The 18,655-nt window shown below is 44.7% G+C and overlaps 2 non-coding genes across 2 annotated transcripts; both read left to right on the top strand.

Annotated features, from left to right (window-relative positions):
• Positions 1–5,204: 5,204 nt before the first annotated feature.
• LOC138361820 (5S ribosomal RNA) lies at positions 5,205–5,323 on the top strand. The gene has a single exon (XR_011227199.1). It is a non-coding gene; the product is annotated as a 5S ribosomal RNA (ribosomal RNA).
• An 8,254-nt stretch (positions 5,324–13,577) lies between these two features.
• On the top strand, positions 13,578–13,696 carry LOC138361819 (5S ribosomal RNA). Its single transcript, XR_011227198.1, has one exon. It is a non-coding gene; the product is annotated as a 5S ribosomal RNA (ribosomal RNA).
• The last annotated feature ends 4,959 nt before the right edge of the window (positions 13,697–18,655 follow it).

The following is an 18,655-nucleotide window of genomic DNA, read 5'->3' as shown; positions in this document are numbered from 1 at the left end:
CCACGCGACCCGCTCTGAGCTGAGTCGCGAGCGGGATATAAAAGGAAAGCTCGCCTCGCGCAAAAGTTCATTATTGTATCGCAACGCCAGCCAGCCAGCACGAGCATCATCATGCCACCCAAGGCATCTGGAAAGGCTGCCAAGAAGGCCGGAAAGGCCCAGAAGGCCATTGCCAAGGGCGATAAGAAAAAGAAGCGCAGGAGGAAGGAGAGCTACAGCATCTACATCTACAAAGTGCTGAAGCAGGTCCACCCCGACACTGGTATCTCTTCCAAAGCCATGTCGATCATGAACTCGTTCGTGAACGACATCTTCGAGCGCATCGCCGCCGAGGCTTCTCGCCTGGCCCACTACAACAAGCGTTCCACCATTACCAGTCGGGAGATCCAGACGGCTGTAAGGCTCCTGTTGCCCGGAGAACTGGCCAAGCACGCCGTCTCTGAGGGCACTAAGGCCGTCACCAAGTACACCTCCTCCAAGTAAACGGCTTACTTACTGCCCTGTGGTGGTGGCTTGGCCTCAAACCAACAAACTCGGCTCCATTGGAGCCACACTTTAATTTCTAAAGAGATTGTGAGTGTTAGACACCAATACTATTATAACAAAAACCTCTGTCACTGAAAGCAAATAGCTATAAAATGAGAATATTTATGAAACTGTCTGTGTGTGTTTCTCTCTCTCAGTGTTTGTCTGTCTGTGTGTCTGTCTGTCTGTCTGTCTGTCTGTCTGTCTGTCTGCCTGCCTGTCTGTCTGTCTGTCTGTCTGTCTGTCTGTCTGTCTGTCTGTCTGTCTGTCTGTCTGTCTGTCTTGTCTGTCTTGTCTGTCTGTCTGTGTCTCTCTCTCTCTCTCTCTCTCTCTCTCTCTCTCTCTCTCTCTCTCTCTCTCTCTCTCTCTCTCTCTCTCTCTCTCTCTCTCTCTCTCTCTCTCTCTCTCTCAACACATATAAGCACTCGGTATCTTTTTTCTAGAGATTAGAGATTCATTGTTATGTTCCACATTAGGATTACTATGCAGGCCACCCTCTTAGGTTTGAAAATGTCAAGAAAACGGTTAATTTAAAATGTCATCTCCTAACTTAACAGATTAAGCCAGAGGACCGAAAACAGAATAAAACAGGACTGGACAGTATATGTCACTTATACAAGCTGCTTTTATTTCTAGTACAGTATGACAATTTTTATTTTGGGGGGGGGGGGGTGATCCTTGACAGTGCATAAGAGTGAAAAGCGACGGCGTTTTGTTTGTAAGAGAACAGGTTGTACTACAAATGACTTGATTTATTGATATCACATGTATGTATGACACCTAAATTATGCTAGGAATGTCTGAAATCTCCTTAGAAGGATATTTTGGCCCTGAGAAGGGCCGAGTTTGGTGTATACTAGGGTGGTCGATTTAGCTTATGCACGCTCTCCACGGATACGGCGAGCAAGCTGAATGTCCTTTGGCATGATGGTGACACGCTTGGCGTGGATGGCACAGAGGTTAGTGTCCTCGAAGAGACCGACCAGGTAAGCCTCGGATGCCTCCTGTAAAGCCATGACGGCAGACGACTGGAAGCGAAGATCGGTCTTGAAGTCCTGGGCAATCTCGCGCACCAGACGCTGGAAGGGAAGTTTCCTGATGAGCAACTCGGTGCTCTTCTGGTAACGACGGATCTCACGCAGGGCGACCGTTCCGGGCCTGTAACGGTGAGGCTTCTTCACACCCCCTGTGGCAGGAGCAGACTTGCGTGCTGCCTTGGTGGCCAGCTGCTTACGAGGAGCCTTGCCTCCCGTGGACTTGCGAGCAGTCTGCTTGGTGCGAGCCATGGTGAACAACTGTGGTTTGTGATGGCCGGCGCCGAAAAATTTTTGCTTATATACGCCGTCTCGAGGCGCTTGCTCGAGCGCCATTGGCTGCTCGACTCGCCTACGTCACCCCGTTGCCCCTCCCCTCCTTCCTCTGACTGCAGCCAACAGGCGGCTCACCTCAATCACTATTATCGCTGATTTTGCTCTATTTTTTGGATTTGTGCAAAAGTCATTTCACAGGGACGTGAAACAGACGAGTAGGCAACTGCAGTTTTGAAAGCGTTGTGAGAAAGCCGTGTCTACTCGACCACAAGCGTAAAGTAAGGGCAGGCAGGAGTTGCAATGCTACTAGTACGTCCGCTTGATGGGATATAGTCGGGAAATCGTGCGGGCATTCGTCAATTCGATTCACACAACTTCAACACCATGACTGGACGCGGCAAGGGAGGCAAGGGACTCGGAAAGGGTGGCGCCAAGCGTCATCGTAAGGTGCTACGTGACAACATCCAGGGCATCACCAAGCCCGCTATTCGTCGCTTAGCTCGTCGTGGCGGCGTGAAGCGTATTTCGGGTCTCATCTACGAAGAGACCCGTGGCGTCCTGAAGGTGTTCCTCGAGAACGTCATCCGTGATGCTGTAACCTACACGGAACACGCCAAGAGGAAGACCGTCACTGCTATGGACGTGGTGTACGCTCTGAAGCGCCAGGGTCGTACCCTCTACGGATTCGGCGGATAAGAGCTTGGCTAATCCATCGATTCCACCCACCACCACCTCAAAACGGGACCTAATTAGGTCCCTATACTTTTTTACTGAAGGGCTTAATAGACGATAACATAAATTGTTTTGATATCAGCTAGCACATTGGGTCTTATGAAATCTATTTTTTATCCTCGCATGCTTAAAGGGACTCTGATTGGGGAGGGAGGGGGGGGGGGGAAGGTTTGTTACGTTATATACTAGCAGAGCAGGATCATTGGTGGGGGGGGGGGGGGGTGAGGGGGAGAGAGAGAGAGAGAGATCTTTCCCAACTCTTCCTTTTTACATGAGTGAGCTACCCGTTTTATTCATTTTATCCTTCTCAGAGCTGTTTTGATAGTATCCAAATGATGGTAAATGAAAAGGGAGGACACGAATATCTACCCAGAATTCAGGACTGGCAATCGATATGCATGTTTGAGTGCGAATCTTTTTCTCTCTCAACTTAGGTATACGTTTATGTCGTACCTAAAAGCGAGAACCACACTATTGGGACAAGTATGCAAGGCCCAATTTTCCTAACAAGCACAGTTAATTTTGTTATTTTCGAACATTTCTTTCCAAATTGGTTTATCCAATTAACAGTATTATATTAAGATCATGAATTGCTGGGTTAGGTTAGGTTAGGTTAGGTTAGGTTAGGTTAGGTTAGGTTAGGTTAGGTTAGGTTAGCTTAGCTTAGCTTAGCTTGGGTTAGCTTAGGTTAGGTTAGGTTAGGTTAGCTTAGCTTGGGTTAGCATAGGTTAGGTTAGGTTTGATTACATTTCTATGTTAGATTTAACTCAAATTCAAAACAATTGCAGTCATTCGGCTTGTTAGTCAACTTGCCTCTAATAGGGGCAATTTGTCTAACAAGACTATTTAGTTTTGTGTGCATGCATATATATATATATATATATATATATATATATATATATATATATATATATATATATATATATATATATATATATATATATATATATATATATATATATATATATATTATAGCTTCAAGACTCCGAACCAATATAGAAGCATCAAGAGGAAGTGCTTGTGTTATGGGCCAATAGGCCTTCTGCAGTTACTTCCATTCTTATGTTTTTATTCCCATTGGTTCGTGTTTTATCTTGTGTAAATGTCAATCACCTTACCCAAAACTTTGGTACCATATCACCTCACCCATGTGTATATATAAATATAAATATATACACATGGGTGAGGTGATATGGTACCAAAGTTTTGGGTAAGGTGATTGACATTTACACAAGATAAAACACGAACCAATGGGAATAAAAACATAAGAATGGAAGTAACTGCAGAAGGCCTATTGGCCCATATATATATATATATATATATATATATATATATATATATATATATATATATATATATATATATATATATATATATATATATATATATATATATATAATATACAGAGTAAATCTACCCCAAAAGTAATGATTTATTTGTCTACAAAACTAAACTCTTTTTGGAATCATATGAGGCCCCTCCACTGAGGGGGGAGGCCTGGATGTTTATTGTCATGTGTATTCATGCTGCTTGCATGTCGTCGTTTATTTTGCCTTTGTTGTTTTCTTGACAGCTTTCTTTGCCTTGGGTGGTTTGGGAGATTTTGAAGCTCTCTTTATTTTGGGCTTTTTGTTCCCAACAACAAGCTGCTGCTGCTGCTTCTTTTTCAAGGCTGTAGGTGGTTTGTTGCTTGTGGCGGCTTTCTTGGGAGTTACCACGGCCTTCTTTGCTGCTGTAGATGGTTTCTTGGTTGTTGTGGCTTTCTTGGGAGTTAGAACGGCCCTCTTCTCTGCTACGGCCAGCTTGAATGATCCACTAGCTCCACTTCCCTTGGTCTGAACAAGAATGCCGTCAGCCACTGCTTTCTTGAGAAATCTTCGGATGTAAATGGCGATCTTGGCAGCCTCGACTTTGTTGTTGGCAACAACGTACTTCTTGATTGCTTGTAGAGACGAGCCCTTACGGTCTTTGAGTGCTGCGACCGCGGCTAGAACCATTTGACTAGTTTTCGGGTGAGCAACCTGGACGCGAGGTTTCCTGGTGGTGGCCACCACAGCAGCAGCCGCAGCCTTCTTGGTAGGCTTTGCTTCTACCATGATGATGATGAGATAACCAAGGTGATGAGAGACGCTCAGACAGTCACGGGGGAATGATGCTGCCGCCGCTTGAGCCGAACCTATTTATGTGCCGGCACGGTACAGAAGCTGCAACCTGGCAACTCGTCCACCAATCACAACGGTTGGTTTTACGGCTCCGAAACCTGGATCCCATATCTTCTCTAAAATAGAAGCATTTGTTCATGTTCTTTGTAAAAGTATCATAAAGCAGGACAGATGAGACAAATATCATAAAAACTGAAGAGCAGATGAGCACACACATATGTATGTATTACAAAAGAAAATCCACAAATTCATTAGAAATTGGCAGGGCAGGCTGAGGAAGTAGGTAGATGTAAAATGTCTGTAAATGGCGAAAGAACATAAACCCAAGACTGAATAAACGATGTTAAATATCCATGCCAAGGAGACAAAAATATGTTAGGATACAATTACCATTAAGACACCACAAGAAGGTCCGTATCCTGCCGTGATGACTAAAAAGAGTTGGTTATTAGCCACAATGTGTAGGCAGTCTCATGCCAACGGCCATACCACGTTGAGAACACCGCTTCTCGTCCGATCAGCGAAGTTAAGCAACGTTGGGTTTGGTTAGTACTTGGATGGGTGACCGCCTGGGAACACCAAATGCTGTTGGCAATAATGTTTTTTGTTTTGTTTTGTTTTGTTTCGTTTGTTTTTGTTTGAATGGCTGGCTCCACGGGAAATTCACGGAGTTGTGTGGAATAAGGCCTGGTAAAATGAATTAATATGTATGTCATGTTTAAAACAAACTCGCTTAATATAGTGTGTGAGGCTTTATACAAAAACAAACAACCAAAACAAAACATGTTGTGTATATATATATATATATATATATATATATATATATATATATATATATATATATATATATATATATATATATATATATATATAGCTTAATCCGGGTTTGAACTCGCAACTCCAAGAATACGCATCACTTATATACACTTTACCACTGGACCACAGCTGCAGGACACTTGATGCTGAGGTATCAATTTAATGACGTAAATGCCATTTCCACAAATAAATGATAATTTAAAAGTATTTGTATGTACAAATCTTTTCTGTTTAAAAGGCTACAATATCAGTTACTGATATAATTTGTGTTAATGTTTCTATACCCACAGGAAGGCATGTTTTTGCTTATATGTAAGGGGTACGGAGAAGGAATCCACAGACCATCGGTCCCCTTCCCCCCCCCCCCCCCCCCCTCCCACCTACTACCACCACCACCACCACCACCACCACCACCACCACCACCACCACCACCACCACTACTCACCACCACCACCACCACCACCACTACTCACCACCACCACCACTACTCACCACCAATCACCACCACCACCAATCACCACCAATCACCACCACCACACCTAACCGAAAACCCCCTAACACATCAACCCTCCCCCCAATCAACAGGCGAAATAATAACCCTCAAATGCCTGCCTGCCTGCCAGCCAGCCAATACTAACGGTCTTCTCAGAAAGAAAATCTCTTTGTATCTGTATTACTTGATGAAATGTATGATTCTAATAATGAAAATAAATTTTGATGTCGGTTGTATGAGCATAATGACCAATATGCACATGATATGAATGAATTAAATAGTGTAGTTTTAAGTAATTAGGTTGTAGACACATTAAGCGGATATGATATTTGACGCGTCCAGAACTGGTGATTTTTGGTTTAGTTTTAAATGCACCACCACCATTGCTTCCCCAGAGCCTAATTAAGGACCGGTAAAAGGAGTCAATATGTATGTCATCTATAAAACCAAAGAATGAATAAAAACACACACACACACACACACACACACCTACATAATAGTATTAGGAAGATTGTATGGCAAAAAAAAAAAGTACTCCCATTGGGTCGTTTGAACTCGCGACTTCCAAAACACCAGCCACACACCTTACCACCCAGCCACCATAGAGTTGGTATAATTGTGCAACTTTAGTTATAAAACTAAAGTTCTTATTGTCTCAAATCTTATTGTCTGTTCTATGAAAAGGCATGATGTAAATTATGTATTTTTTGAATGATTGAATTGTAGGCACATTAAGCGGATTCGATATTTGATATATCCAGAAAAGGTGATTTCTGTTCAGTTTTAAAATGCATCACCGTTAACGCTAAAGGACTGGTAAAACGACTCGATGTTTGTCATTTTTAAAATAAACACTAAAACTAGGCCCTTAACATATATAATGTTTGAATATAAATTGAATGCATATAAATACAAAGTGGGAGTGGCTGGCTGGCTGGCTGGCTGGCTGGCTGGCTGGCTGGCTGGCTGCCTGCCTGCCTGCCTGGCTGGCTGGCTGGCTGGCTGGCTGGCTGGCTGGCTGGCTGGCTGCCTGCCTGCCTGCCTGCCTGGCTGGCTGGCTGGCTGGCTGGCTGGCTGGCTGGCTGGCTGGCTGGCTGGCTGGCTGCCCGCCCGCCCGCCCGCCCGCCCGCCCGCCCGCCCGCCCGCCCGCCTGCTTGCCTTGCCTTGCCTTGCCTTGCCTTGCCTTGCCTTGCCTTGCCTTGCCTGTCCTGTCCTGTCCTGTCCTGTTATTGCCTTGCCTTGCCTTGCCTTGCCTTGCCTTGCCTTGCCCTGCCCTGCCCTGCCTTGGCTGCAGCTGGCTGGCTGGCCGTAAATCAACTCTTAACAACACCATACCACACCACACCATCACTCATCACCCATCACCCACCACCGGCCCCAGTCTCCCAGCCTCTCTTATATACCCGAGCAGGCCCTTTAAATTATTTGAATTGTTGCACTTCGGCCAATGGCAGGCACGATCGCTGCTGCTCAAACATATTCTGGTTCACAAGTATTATAATATATTATATTATATTATATTATATATATATATATATATATATATATATATATATATATATATATATATATATATATATATATATATATATATATATTCATGAAACACATTAAAACCTTGATCATTTATTCATTCATTACGTCTAGTGAAGAATTGCTTTTGTTCATTTGTATGATTAAAAATTGATAGAATATGAATTCCTCGCTTAAAGTAAAATATAAAATATATATTGGATTTATATGATTGGTTAATATTCCAAGTGATGCTGAATATCCCCTATAATTTTGTTTTGTTTGTTTGTTATGTACACATTCCAAATGAAATCAATATAAATGTTATTATTAATGTTTGAAAGTTGATTGTCTACTTGAATCTCTCTATTAAAGTGTGTGTGGCTCCGGATGGAGCCTGGTTATGGTATTTGTCGTGGTGGGTGGCAGAAGTGCTTACTTCTTCTCTGTCTTCTTTGGCAAAAGAACTGCCTGAATGTTTGGAAGAACACCTCCCTGTGCAATGGTTACGCCAGACAGAAGTTTGTTGAGTTCTTCGTCGTTGCGGATGGCCAACTGCAAGTGACGTGGGATGATACGGGTCTTCTTGTTGTCACGTGCGGCGTTACCGGCGAGCTCCAGAACTTCGGCAGCGAGGTATTCCATGACGGCTGCCAGGTAGACAGGAGCGCCAGCACCGACGCGTTCGGCGTAGTTGCCCTTACGCAGCAGACGGTGAATTCTGCCCACGGGGAACTGAAGTCCGGCCCTGCTGGAGCGAGACTTTGACTTGCCCTTCACTTTGCCTCCCTTGCCGCGTCCTGACATTGCTGCTGCTGTTGTGGGTTTGTGGTGTTTTATGCCGCCCCGCAGATCGAGCTTCGTGTTATATACCCCGCTCAGGATCAAGGGAGCCCGCCACTGACCAATCAGCGCGCTCCGCCACGCGACCCGCTCTGAGCTGAGTCGCGAGCGGGATATAAAAGGAAAGCTCGCCTCGCGCAAAAGTTCATTATTGTATCGCAACGCCAGCCAGCCAGCACGAGCATCATCATGCCACCCAAGGCATCTGGAAAGGCTGCCAAGAAGGCCGGAAAGGCCCAGAAGGCCATTGCCAAGGGCGATAAGAAAAAGAAGCGCAGGAGGAAGGAGAGCTACAGCATCTACATCTACAAAGTGCTGAAGCAGGTCCACCCCGACACTGGTATCTCTTCCAAAGCCATGTCGATCATGAACTCGTTCGTGAACGACATCTTCGAGCGCATCGCCGCCGAGGCTTCTCGCCTGGCCCACTACAACAAGCGTTCCACCATTACCAGTCGGGAGATCCAGACGGCTGTAAGGCTCCTGTTGCCCGGAGAACTGGCCAAGCACGCCGTCTCTGAGGGCACTAAGGCCGTCACCAAGTACACCTCCTCCAAGTAAACGGCTTACTTACTGCCCTGTGGTGGTGGCTTGGCCTCAAACCAACAAACTCGGCTCCATTGGAGCCACACTTTAATTTCTAAAGAGATTGTGAGTGTTAGACACCAATACTATTATAACAAAAACCTCTGTCACTGAAAGCAAATAGCTATAAAATGAGAATATTTATGAAACTGTCTGTGTGTGTTTCTCTCTCTCAGTGTTTGTCTGTCTGTGTGTCTGTCTGTCTGTCTGTCTGTCTGTCTGTCTGTCTGCCTGCCTGTCTGTCTGTCTGTCTGTCTGTCTGTCTGTCTGTCTGTCTGTCTGTCTGTCTGTCTGTCTGTCTTGTCTGTCTTGTCTGTCTGTCTGTGTCTCTCTCTCTCTCTCTCTCTCTCTCTCTCTCTCTCTCTCTCTCTCTCTCTCTCTCTCTCTCTCTCTCTCTCTCTCTCTCTCTCTCTCTCTCTCTCTCTCTCTCTCTCAACACATATAAGCACTCGGTATCTTTTTTCTAGAGATTAGAGATTCATTGTTATGTTCCACATTAGGATTACTATGCAGGCCACCCTCTTAGGTTTGAAAATGTCAAGAAAACGGTTAATTTAAAATGTCATCTCCTAACTTAACAGATTAAGCCAGAGGACCGAAAACAGAATAAAACAGGACTGGACAGTATATGTCACTTATACAAGCTGCTTTTATTTCTAGTACAGTATGACAATTTTTATTTTGGGGGGGGGGGGGGTGATCCTTGACAGTGCATAAGAGTGAAAAGCGACGGCGTTTTGTTTGTAAGAGAACAGGTTGTACTACAAATGACTTGATTTATTGATATCACATGTATGTATGACACCTAAATTATGCTAGGAATGTCTGAAATCTCCTTAGAAGGATATTTTGGCCCTGAGAAGGGCCGAGTTTGGTGTATACTAGGGTGGTCGATTTAGCTTATGCACGCTCTCCACGGATACGGCGAGCAAGCTGAATGTCCTTTGGCATGATGGTGACACGCTTGGCGTGGATGGCACAGAGGTTAGTGTCCTCGAAGAGACCGACCAGGTAAGCCTCGGATGCCTCCTGTAAAGCCATGACGGCAGACGACTGGAAGCGAAGATCGGTCTTGAAGTCCTGGGCAATCTCGCGCACCAGACGCTGGAAGGGAAGTTTCCTGATGAGCAACTCGGTGCTCTTCTGGTAACGACGGATCTCACGCAGGGCGACCGTTCCGGGCCTGTAACGGTGAGGCTTCTTCACACCCCCTGTGGCAGGAGCAGACTTGCGTGCTGCCTTGGTGGCCAGCTGCTTACGAGGAGCCTTGCCTCCCGTGGACTTGCGAGCAGTCTGCTTGGTGCGAGCCATGGTGAACAACTGTGGTTTGTGATGGCCGGCGCCGAAAAATTTTTGCTTATATACGCCGTCTCGAGGCGCTTGCTCGAGCGCCATTGGCTGCTCGACTCGCCTACGTCACCCCGTTGCCCCTCCCCTCCTTCCTCTGCTGCAGCCAACAGGCGGCTCACCTCAATCACTATTATCGCTGATTTTGCTCTATTTTTTGGATTTGTGCAAAAGTCATTTCACAGGGACGTGAAACAGACGAGTAGGCAACTGCAGTTTTGAAAGCGTTGTGAGAAAGCCGTGTCTACTCGACCACAAGCGTAAAGTAAGGGCAGGCAGGAGTTGCAATGCTACTAGTACGTCCGCTTGATGGGATATAGTCGGGAAATCGTGCGGGCATTCGTCAATTCGATTCACACAACTTCAACACCATGACTGGACGCGGCAAGGGAGGCAAGGGACTCGGAAAGGGTGGCGCCAAGCGTCATCGTAAGGTGCTACGTGACAACATCCAGGGCATCACCAAGCCCGCTATTCGTCGCTTAGCTCGTCGTGGCGGCGTGAAGCGTATTTCGGGTCTCATCTACGAAGAGACCCGTGGCGTCCTGAAGGTGTTCCTCGAGAACGTCATCCGTGATGCTGTAACCTACACGGAACACGCCAAGAGGAAGACCGTCACTGCTATGGACGTGGTGTACGCTCTGAAGCGCCAGGGTCGTACCCTCTACGGATTCGGCGGATAAGAGCTTGGCTAATCCATCGATTCCACCCACCACCACCTCAAAACGGGACCTAATTAGGTCCCTATACTTTTTTACTGAAGGGCTTAATAGACGATAACATAAATTGTTTTGATATCAGCTAGCACATTGGGTCTTATGAAATCTATTTTTTATCCTCGCATGCTTAAAGGGACTCTGATTGGGGAGGGAGGGGGGGGGGGGGGAAGGTTTGTTACGTTATATACTAGCAGAGCAGGATCATTGGTGGGGGGGTGAGGGGGTGAGGGGGAGAGAGAGAGAGAGAGATCTTTCCCAACTCTTCCTTTTTACATGAGTGAGCTACCCGTTTTATTCATTTTATCCTTCTCAGAGCTGTTTTGATAGTATCCAAATGATGGTAAATGAAAAGGGAGGACACGAATATCTACCCAGAATTCAGGACTGGCAATCGATATGCATGTTTGAGTGCGAATCTTTTTCTCTCTCAACTTAGGTATACGTTTATGTCGTACCTAAAAGCGAGAACCACACTATTGGGACAAGTATGCAAGGCCCAATTTTCCTAACAAGCACAGTTAATTTTGTTATTTTCGAACATTTCTTTCCAAATTGGTTTATCCAATTAACAGTATTATATTAAGATCATGAATTGCTGGGTTAGGTTAGGTTAGGTTAGGTTAGGTTAGGTTAGGTTAGGTTAGCTTAGGTTAGGTTAGTAGGTTAGGTTAGCTTAGCTTAGCTTAGCTTGGGTTAGCTTAGGTTAGGTTAGGTTAGGTTAGCTTAGCTTGGGTTAGCATAGGTTAGGTTAGGTTTGATTACATTTCTATGTTAGATTTAACTCAAATTCAAAACAATTGCAGTCATTCGGCTTGTTAGTCAACTTGCCTCTAATAGGGGCAATTTGTCTAACAAGACTATTTAGTTTTGTGTGCATGCATATATATATATATATATATATATATATATATATATATATATATATATATATATATATATATATATATATATATATATATATATATATATATATAATATATATATATATATATATATATATATAATATATATATATTATAGCTTCAAGACTCCGAACCAATATAGAAGCATCAAGAGGAAGTGCTTGTGTTATGGGCCAATAGGCCTTCTGCAGTTACTTCCATTCTTATGTTTTTATTCCCATTGGTTCGTGTTTTATCTTGTGTAAATGTCAATCACCTTACCCAAAACTTTGGTACCATATCACCTCACCCATGTGTATATATAATATATATATATATATATATTATATATATATATATATATATATATTATATATATATATATATATATATATATATATATATATATATATATAATATACAGAGTAAATCTACCCCAAAAGTAATGATTATTTGTCTACAAAACTAAACTCTTTTTGGAATCATATGAGGCCCCTCCACTGAGGGGGGAGGCCTGGATGTTTATTGTCATGTGTATTCATGCTGCTTGCATGTCATCGTTTATTTTGCCTTTGTTGTTTTCTTGACAGCTTTCTTTGCCTTGGGTGGTTTGGGAGATTTTGAAGCTCTCTTTATTTTGGGCTTTTTGTTCCCAACAACAAGCTGCTGCTGCTGCTTCTTTTTCAAGGCTGTAGGTGGTTTGTTGCTTGTGGCGGCTTTCTTGGGAGTTACCACGGCCTTCTTTGCTGCTGTAGATGGTTTCTTGGTTGTGGTGGCTTTCTTGGGAGTTAGAACGGCCCTCTTCTCTGCTACGGCCAGCTTGAATGATCCACTAGCTCCACTTCCCTTGGTCTGAACAAGAATGCCGTCAGCCACTGCTTTCTTGAGAAATCTTCGGATGTAAATGGCGATCTTGGCAGCCTCGACTTTGTTGTTGGCAACAACGTACTTCTTGATTGCTTGTAGAGACGAGCCCTTACGGTCTTTGAGTGCTGCGACCGCGGCTAGAACCATTTGACTAGTTTTCGGGTGAGCAACCTGGACGCGAGGTTTCCTGGTGGTGGCCACCACAGCAGCAGCCGCAGCCTTCTTGGTAGGCTTTGCTTCTACCATGATGATGATGAGATAACCAAGGTGATGAGAGACGCTCAGACAGTCACGGGGGAATGATGCTGCCGCCGCTTGAGCCGAACCTATTTATGTGCCGGCACGGTACAGAAGCTGCAACCTGGCAACTCGTCCACCAATCACAACGGTTGGTTTTACGGCTCCGAAACCTGGATCCCATATCTTCTCTAAAATAGAAGCATTTGTTCATGTTCTTTGTAAAAGTATCATAAAGCAGGACAGATGAGACAAATATCATAAAAACTGAAGAGCAGATGAGCACACACAATGTATGTATTACAAAAGAAAATCCACAATTCATTAGAAATTGGCAGGGCAGGCTGAGGAAGTAGGTAGATGTAAAATGTCTGTAAATGGCGAAAGAACATAAACCCAAGACTGAATAAACGATGTTAAATATCCATGCCAAGGAGACAAAAATATGTTAGGATACAATTACCATTAAGACACCACAAGAAGGTCCGTATCCTGCCGTGATGACTAAAAAGAGTTGGTTATTAGCCACAATGTGTAGGCAGTCTCATGCCAACGGCCATACCACGTTGAGAACACCGCTTCTCGTCCGATCAGCGAAGTTAAGCAACGTTGGGTTTGGTTAGTACTTGGATGGGTGACCGCCTGGGAACACCAAATGCTGTTGGCAATAATGTTTTTTGTTTTGTTTTGTTTTGTTTCGTTTGTTTTTGTTTGAATGGCTGGCTCCACGGGAAATTCACGGAGTTGTGTGGAATAAGGCCTGGTAAAATGAATTAATATGTATGTCATGTTTTAAAACAAACTCGCTTAATATAGTGTGTGAGGCTTTTATACAAAAACAAACAACCAAAACAAAACATGTTGTGTATATATATATATATATATATATATATATATATATATATATATATATATATATATATATATATATATATATATATAGCTTAATCCGGGTTTGAACTCGCAACTCCAAGAATACGCATCACTTATATACACTTTACCACTGGACCACAGCTGCAGGACACAAGCTTGATGCTGAGGTATCAATTTAATGACGTAAATGCCATTTCCACAAATAAATGATAATTTAAAAGTATTTGTATGTACAAATCTTTTCTGTTTAAAAGGCTACAATATCAGTTACTGATATAATTTGTGTTAATGTTTCTATACCCACAGGAAGGCATGTTTTTGCTTATATGTAAGGGGTACGGAGAAGGAATCCACAGACCATCAGTCCCCTTCCCCCCCCCCCCCCCCTCCCACCTACTACCACCCACCACCACCACCACCACCACCCCACCACCCCACCACCACCTACTCACCACCACCACACCACCACTACTCACCACCACCACCACTACTCACCACCACTCACCAATCACCACCAATCACCACCAATCACCACCACCACACCTAACCGAAAACCCCCTAACACATCAACCCTCCCCCCAATCAACAGGCGAAATAATAACCCTCAAATGCCTGCCTGCCTGCCAGCCAGCCAATACTAACGGTCTTCTCAGAAAGAAAAATCTCTTTGTATCTGTATTACTTGATGAAATGTATGATTCTAATAATGAAAATAAATTTTGATGTCGGTTGTATGAGCATAATGACCAATATGCACATGATATGAATGAATTAAATAGTGTAGTTTTAAGTAATTAGGTTGTAGACACATTAAGCGGATATGATATTTGACGCGTCCAGAACTGGTGATTTTTGGTTTAGTTTTAAATGCACCACCACCATTGCTTCCCCAGAGCCTAATTAAGGACCGGTAAAAGGAGTCAATATGTATGTCATCTATAAACCAAAGAATGAATAAAAACACACACACACACACACACACCTACATAATAGTATTAGGAAGATTGTATGGCAAAAAAAAAAAGTACTCCCATTGGGTCGTTTGAACTCGCGACTTCCAAAACACCAGCCACACACCTTACCACCCAGCCACCATAGAGTTGGTATAATTGTGCAACTTTAGTTATAAAAGTAAAGTTCTTATTGTCTCAAATCTTATTGTCTGTTCTATGAAAAGGCATGATGTAAATTATGTATTTTTTGAATGATTGAATTGTAGGCACATTAAGCGGATTCGATATTTGATATATCCAGAAAGGTGATTTCTGTTCAGTTTTAAAATGCATCACCTGTTAACGCTAAAGGACTGGTAAAACGACTCGATGTTTGTCATTTTTAAAATAAACACTAAAACTAGGCCCTTAACATATATAATGTTTGAATATAAATTGAATGCATATAAATACAAAGTGGGAGTGGCTGGCTGGCTGGCTGGCTGGCTGGCTGGCTGGCTGGCTGGCTGCTGCCTGCCTGGCTGGCTGGCTGGCTGGCTGGCTGGCTGGCTGGCTGCCTGGCTGCCTGCCTGCCTGCCTGCCTGCTGCCTGCCTGCCTGCCTGCCTGCTGCTGGCTGGCTGGCTGGCTGGCTGGCTGGCCGCCCGCCCGCCCCGCCCGCCCGCCCGCCTGCCGCCCGCCCGCCTGCCCTGCCCTGCCTGCTTGCCTTGCCTTGCCTTGCCTTGCCTTGCCTGTCCTGTCCTGTCCTGTTCTGTTATTGCCTTGCCTTGCCTTGCCTTGCCTTGCCTTGCCTTGCCCTGCCCTGCCCTGCCTTGGCTGCAGCTGGCTGGCTGGCCGTAAATCAACTCTTAACAACACCATACCACACCACACCATCACTCATCACCCATCACCCACCACCGGCCCCAGTCTCCCAGCCTCTCTTATATACCCGAGCAGGCCCTTTAAATTATTTTGAATTGTTGCACTTCGGCCAATGGCAGGCACGATCGCTGCTGCTCAAACATATTCTGGTTCACAAGTATTAATATATATATATATATATATATATATATATATATATATATATATATATATATATATATATATATATATCTATATATATATATATTCATGAAACACATTAAAACCTTGATCATTTATTCATTCATTACGTCTAGTGAAGAATTGCTTTTGTTCATTTGTATGATTAAAAATTAATAGAATATGAATTCCTCGCTTAAAGTAAAATATAAAATATATATTGGATTTATATGATTGGTTAATATTCCAAGTGATGCTGAATATCCCCTATAATTTTGTTTTGTTTGTTTGTTTGTTATGTACACATTCCAAATGAAATCAATATAAATGTTATTATTAATGTTTGAAAGTTGATTGTCTACTTGAATCTCTCTATTAAAGTGTGTGTGGCTCCGGATGGAGCCTGGTTATGGTATTTGTCGTGGTGGGTGGCAGAAGTGCTTACTTCTTCTCTGTCTTCTTTGGCAAAAGAACTGCCTGAATGTTTGGAAGAACACCTCCCTGTGCAATGGTTACGCCAGACAGAAGTTTGTTGAGTTCTTCGTCGTTGCGGATGGCCAACTGCAAGTGACGTGGGATGATACGGGTCTTCTTGTTGTCACGTGCGGCGTTACCGGCGAGCTCCAGAACTTCGGCAGCGAGGTATTCCATGACGGCTGCCAGGTAGACAGGAGCGCCAGCACCGACGCGTTCGGCGTAGTTGCCCTTACGCAGCAGACGGTGAATTCTGCCCACGGGGAACTGAAGTCCGGCCCTGCTGGAGCGAGACTTTGACTTGCCCTTCACTTTGCCTCCCTTGCCGCGTCCTGACATTGCTGCTGCTGTTGTGGGTTTGTGGTGTTTTTATGCCGCCCCGCAGATCGAGCTTCGTGTTATATACCCCGCTCAGGATCAAGGGAGCCCGCCACTGACCAATCAGCGCGCTCCGCCACGCGACCCGCTCTGAGCTGAGTCGCGAGCGGGATATAAAAGGAAAGCTCGCCTCGCGCAAAAGTTCATTATTGTATCGCAACGCCAGCCAGCACGAGCATCATCATGCCACCCAAGGCATCTGGAAAGGCTGCCAAGAAGGCCGGAAAGGCCCAGAAGGCCATTGCCAAGGGCGATAAGAAAAAGAAGCGCAGGAGGAAGGAGAGCTACAGCATCTACATCTACAAAGTGCTGAAGCAGGTCCACCCCGACACTGGTATCTCTTCCAAAGCCATGTCGATCATGAACTCGTTCGTGAACGACATCTTCGAGCGCATCGCCGCCGAGGCTTCTCGCCTGGCCCACTACAACAAGCGTTCCACCATTACCAGTCGGGAGATCCAGACGGCTGTAAGGCTCCTGTTGCCCGGAGAACTGGCCAAGCACGCCGTCTCTGAGGGCACTAAGGCCGTCACCAAGTACACCTCCTCCAAGTAAACGGCTTACTTACTGCCCTGTGGTGGTGGCTTGGCCTCAAACCAACAAACTCGGCTCCATTGGAGCCACACTTTAATTTCTAAAGAGATTGTGAGTGTTAGACACCAATACTATTATAACAAAAACCTCTGTCACTGAAAGCAAATAGCTATAAAATGAGAATATTTATGAAACTGTCTGTGTGTGTTTCTCTCTCTCAGTGTCTGTCTGTCTGTCTGTCTGTCTGTCTGTCTGTCTGTCTGTCTGTCCTGCCTGCCTGTCTGTCTGTCTGTCTGTCTGTCTGTCTGTCTGTCTGTCTGTCTGTCTGTCTGTCTGTCTTGTCTGTCTGTCTGTGTCTCTCTCTCTCTCTCTCTCTCTCTCTCTCTCTCTCTCTCTCTCTCTCTCTCTCCTCTCTCTCTCTCTCTCTCTCTCTCTCTCTCTCTCTCTCTCTCAACACATATAAGCACTCGGTATCTTTTTTTCTAGAGATTAGAGATTCATTGTTATGTTCCACATTAGGATTACTATGCAGGCCACCCTCTTAGGTTTGAAAATGTCAAGAAAACGGTTAATTTAAAATGTCATCTCCTAACTTAACAGATTAAGCCAGAGGACCGAAAACAGAATAAAACAGGACTGGACAGTATATGTCACTTATACAAGCTGCTTTTATTTCTAGTACAGTATGACAATTTTTATTTTGGGGGGGGGGGGGGGGGGTGATCCTTGACAGTGCATAAGAGTGAAAAGCGACGGCGTTTTGTTTGTAAGAGAACAGGTTGTACTACAAATGACTTGATTTATTGATATCACATGTATGTATGACACCTAAATTATGCTAGGAATGTCTGAAATCTCCTTAGAAGGATATTTTGGCCCTGAGAAGGGCCGAGTTTGGTGTATACTAGGGTGGTCGATTTAGCTTATGCACGCTCTCCACGGATACGGCGAGCAAGCTGAATGTCCTTTGGCATGATGGTGACACGCTTGGCGTGGATGGCACAGAGGTTAGTGTCCTCGAAGAGACCGACCAGGTAAGCCTCGGATGCCTCCTGTAAAGCCATGACGGCAGACGACTGGAAGCGAAGATCGGTCTTGAAGTCCTGGGCAATCTCGCGCACCAGACGCTGGAAGGGAAGTTTCCTGATGAGCAACTCGGTGCTCTTCTGGTAACGACGGATCTCACGCAGGGCGACCGTTCCGGCCTGTAACGGTGAGGCTTCTTCACACCCCCTGTGGCAGGAGCAGACTTGCGTGCTGCCTTGGTGGCCAGCTGCTTACGAGGAGCCTTGCCTCCCGTGGACTTGCGAGCAGTCTGCTTGGTGCGAGCCATGGTGAAACAACTGTGGTTTGTGATGGCCGGCGCCGAAAAATTTTTTGCTTATATACGCCG

This window comes from Procambarus clarkii, unplaced genomic scaffold, assembly GCF_040958095.1.
Source record: "Procambarus clarkii isolate CNS0578487 unplaced genomic scaffold, FALCON_Pclarkii_2.0 HiC_scaffold_851, whole genome shotgun sequence".
Taxonomy (NCBI): Eukaryota; Metazoa; Arthropoda; class Malacostraca; order Decapoda; family Cambaridae; genus Procambarus; species Procambarus clarkii.
This window is presented reverse-complemented; position numbering and strand designations above follow the sequence as displayed.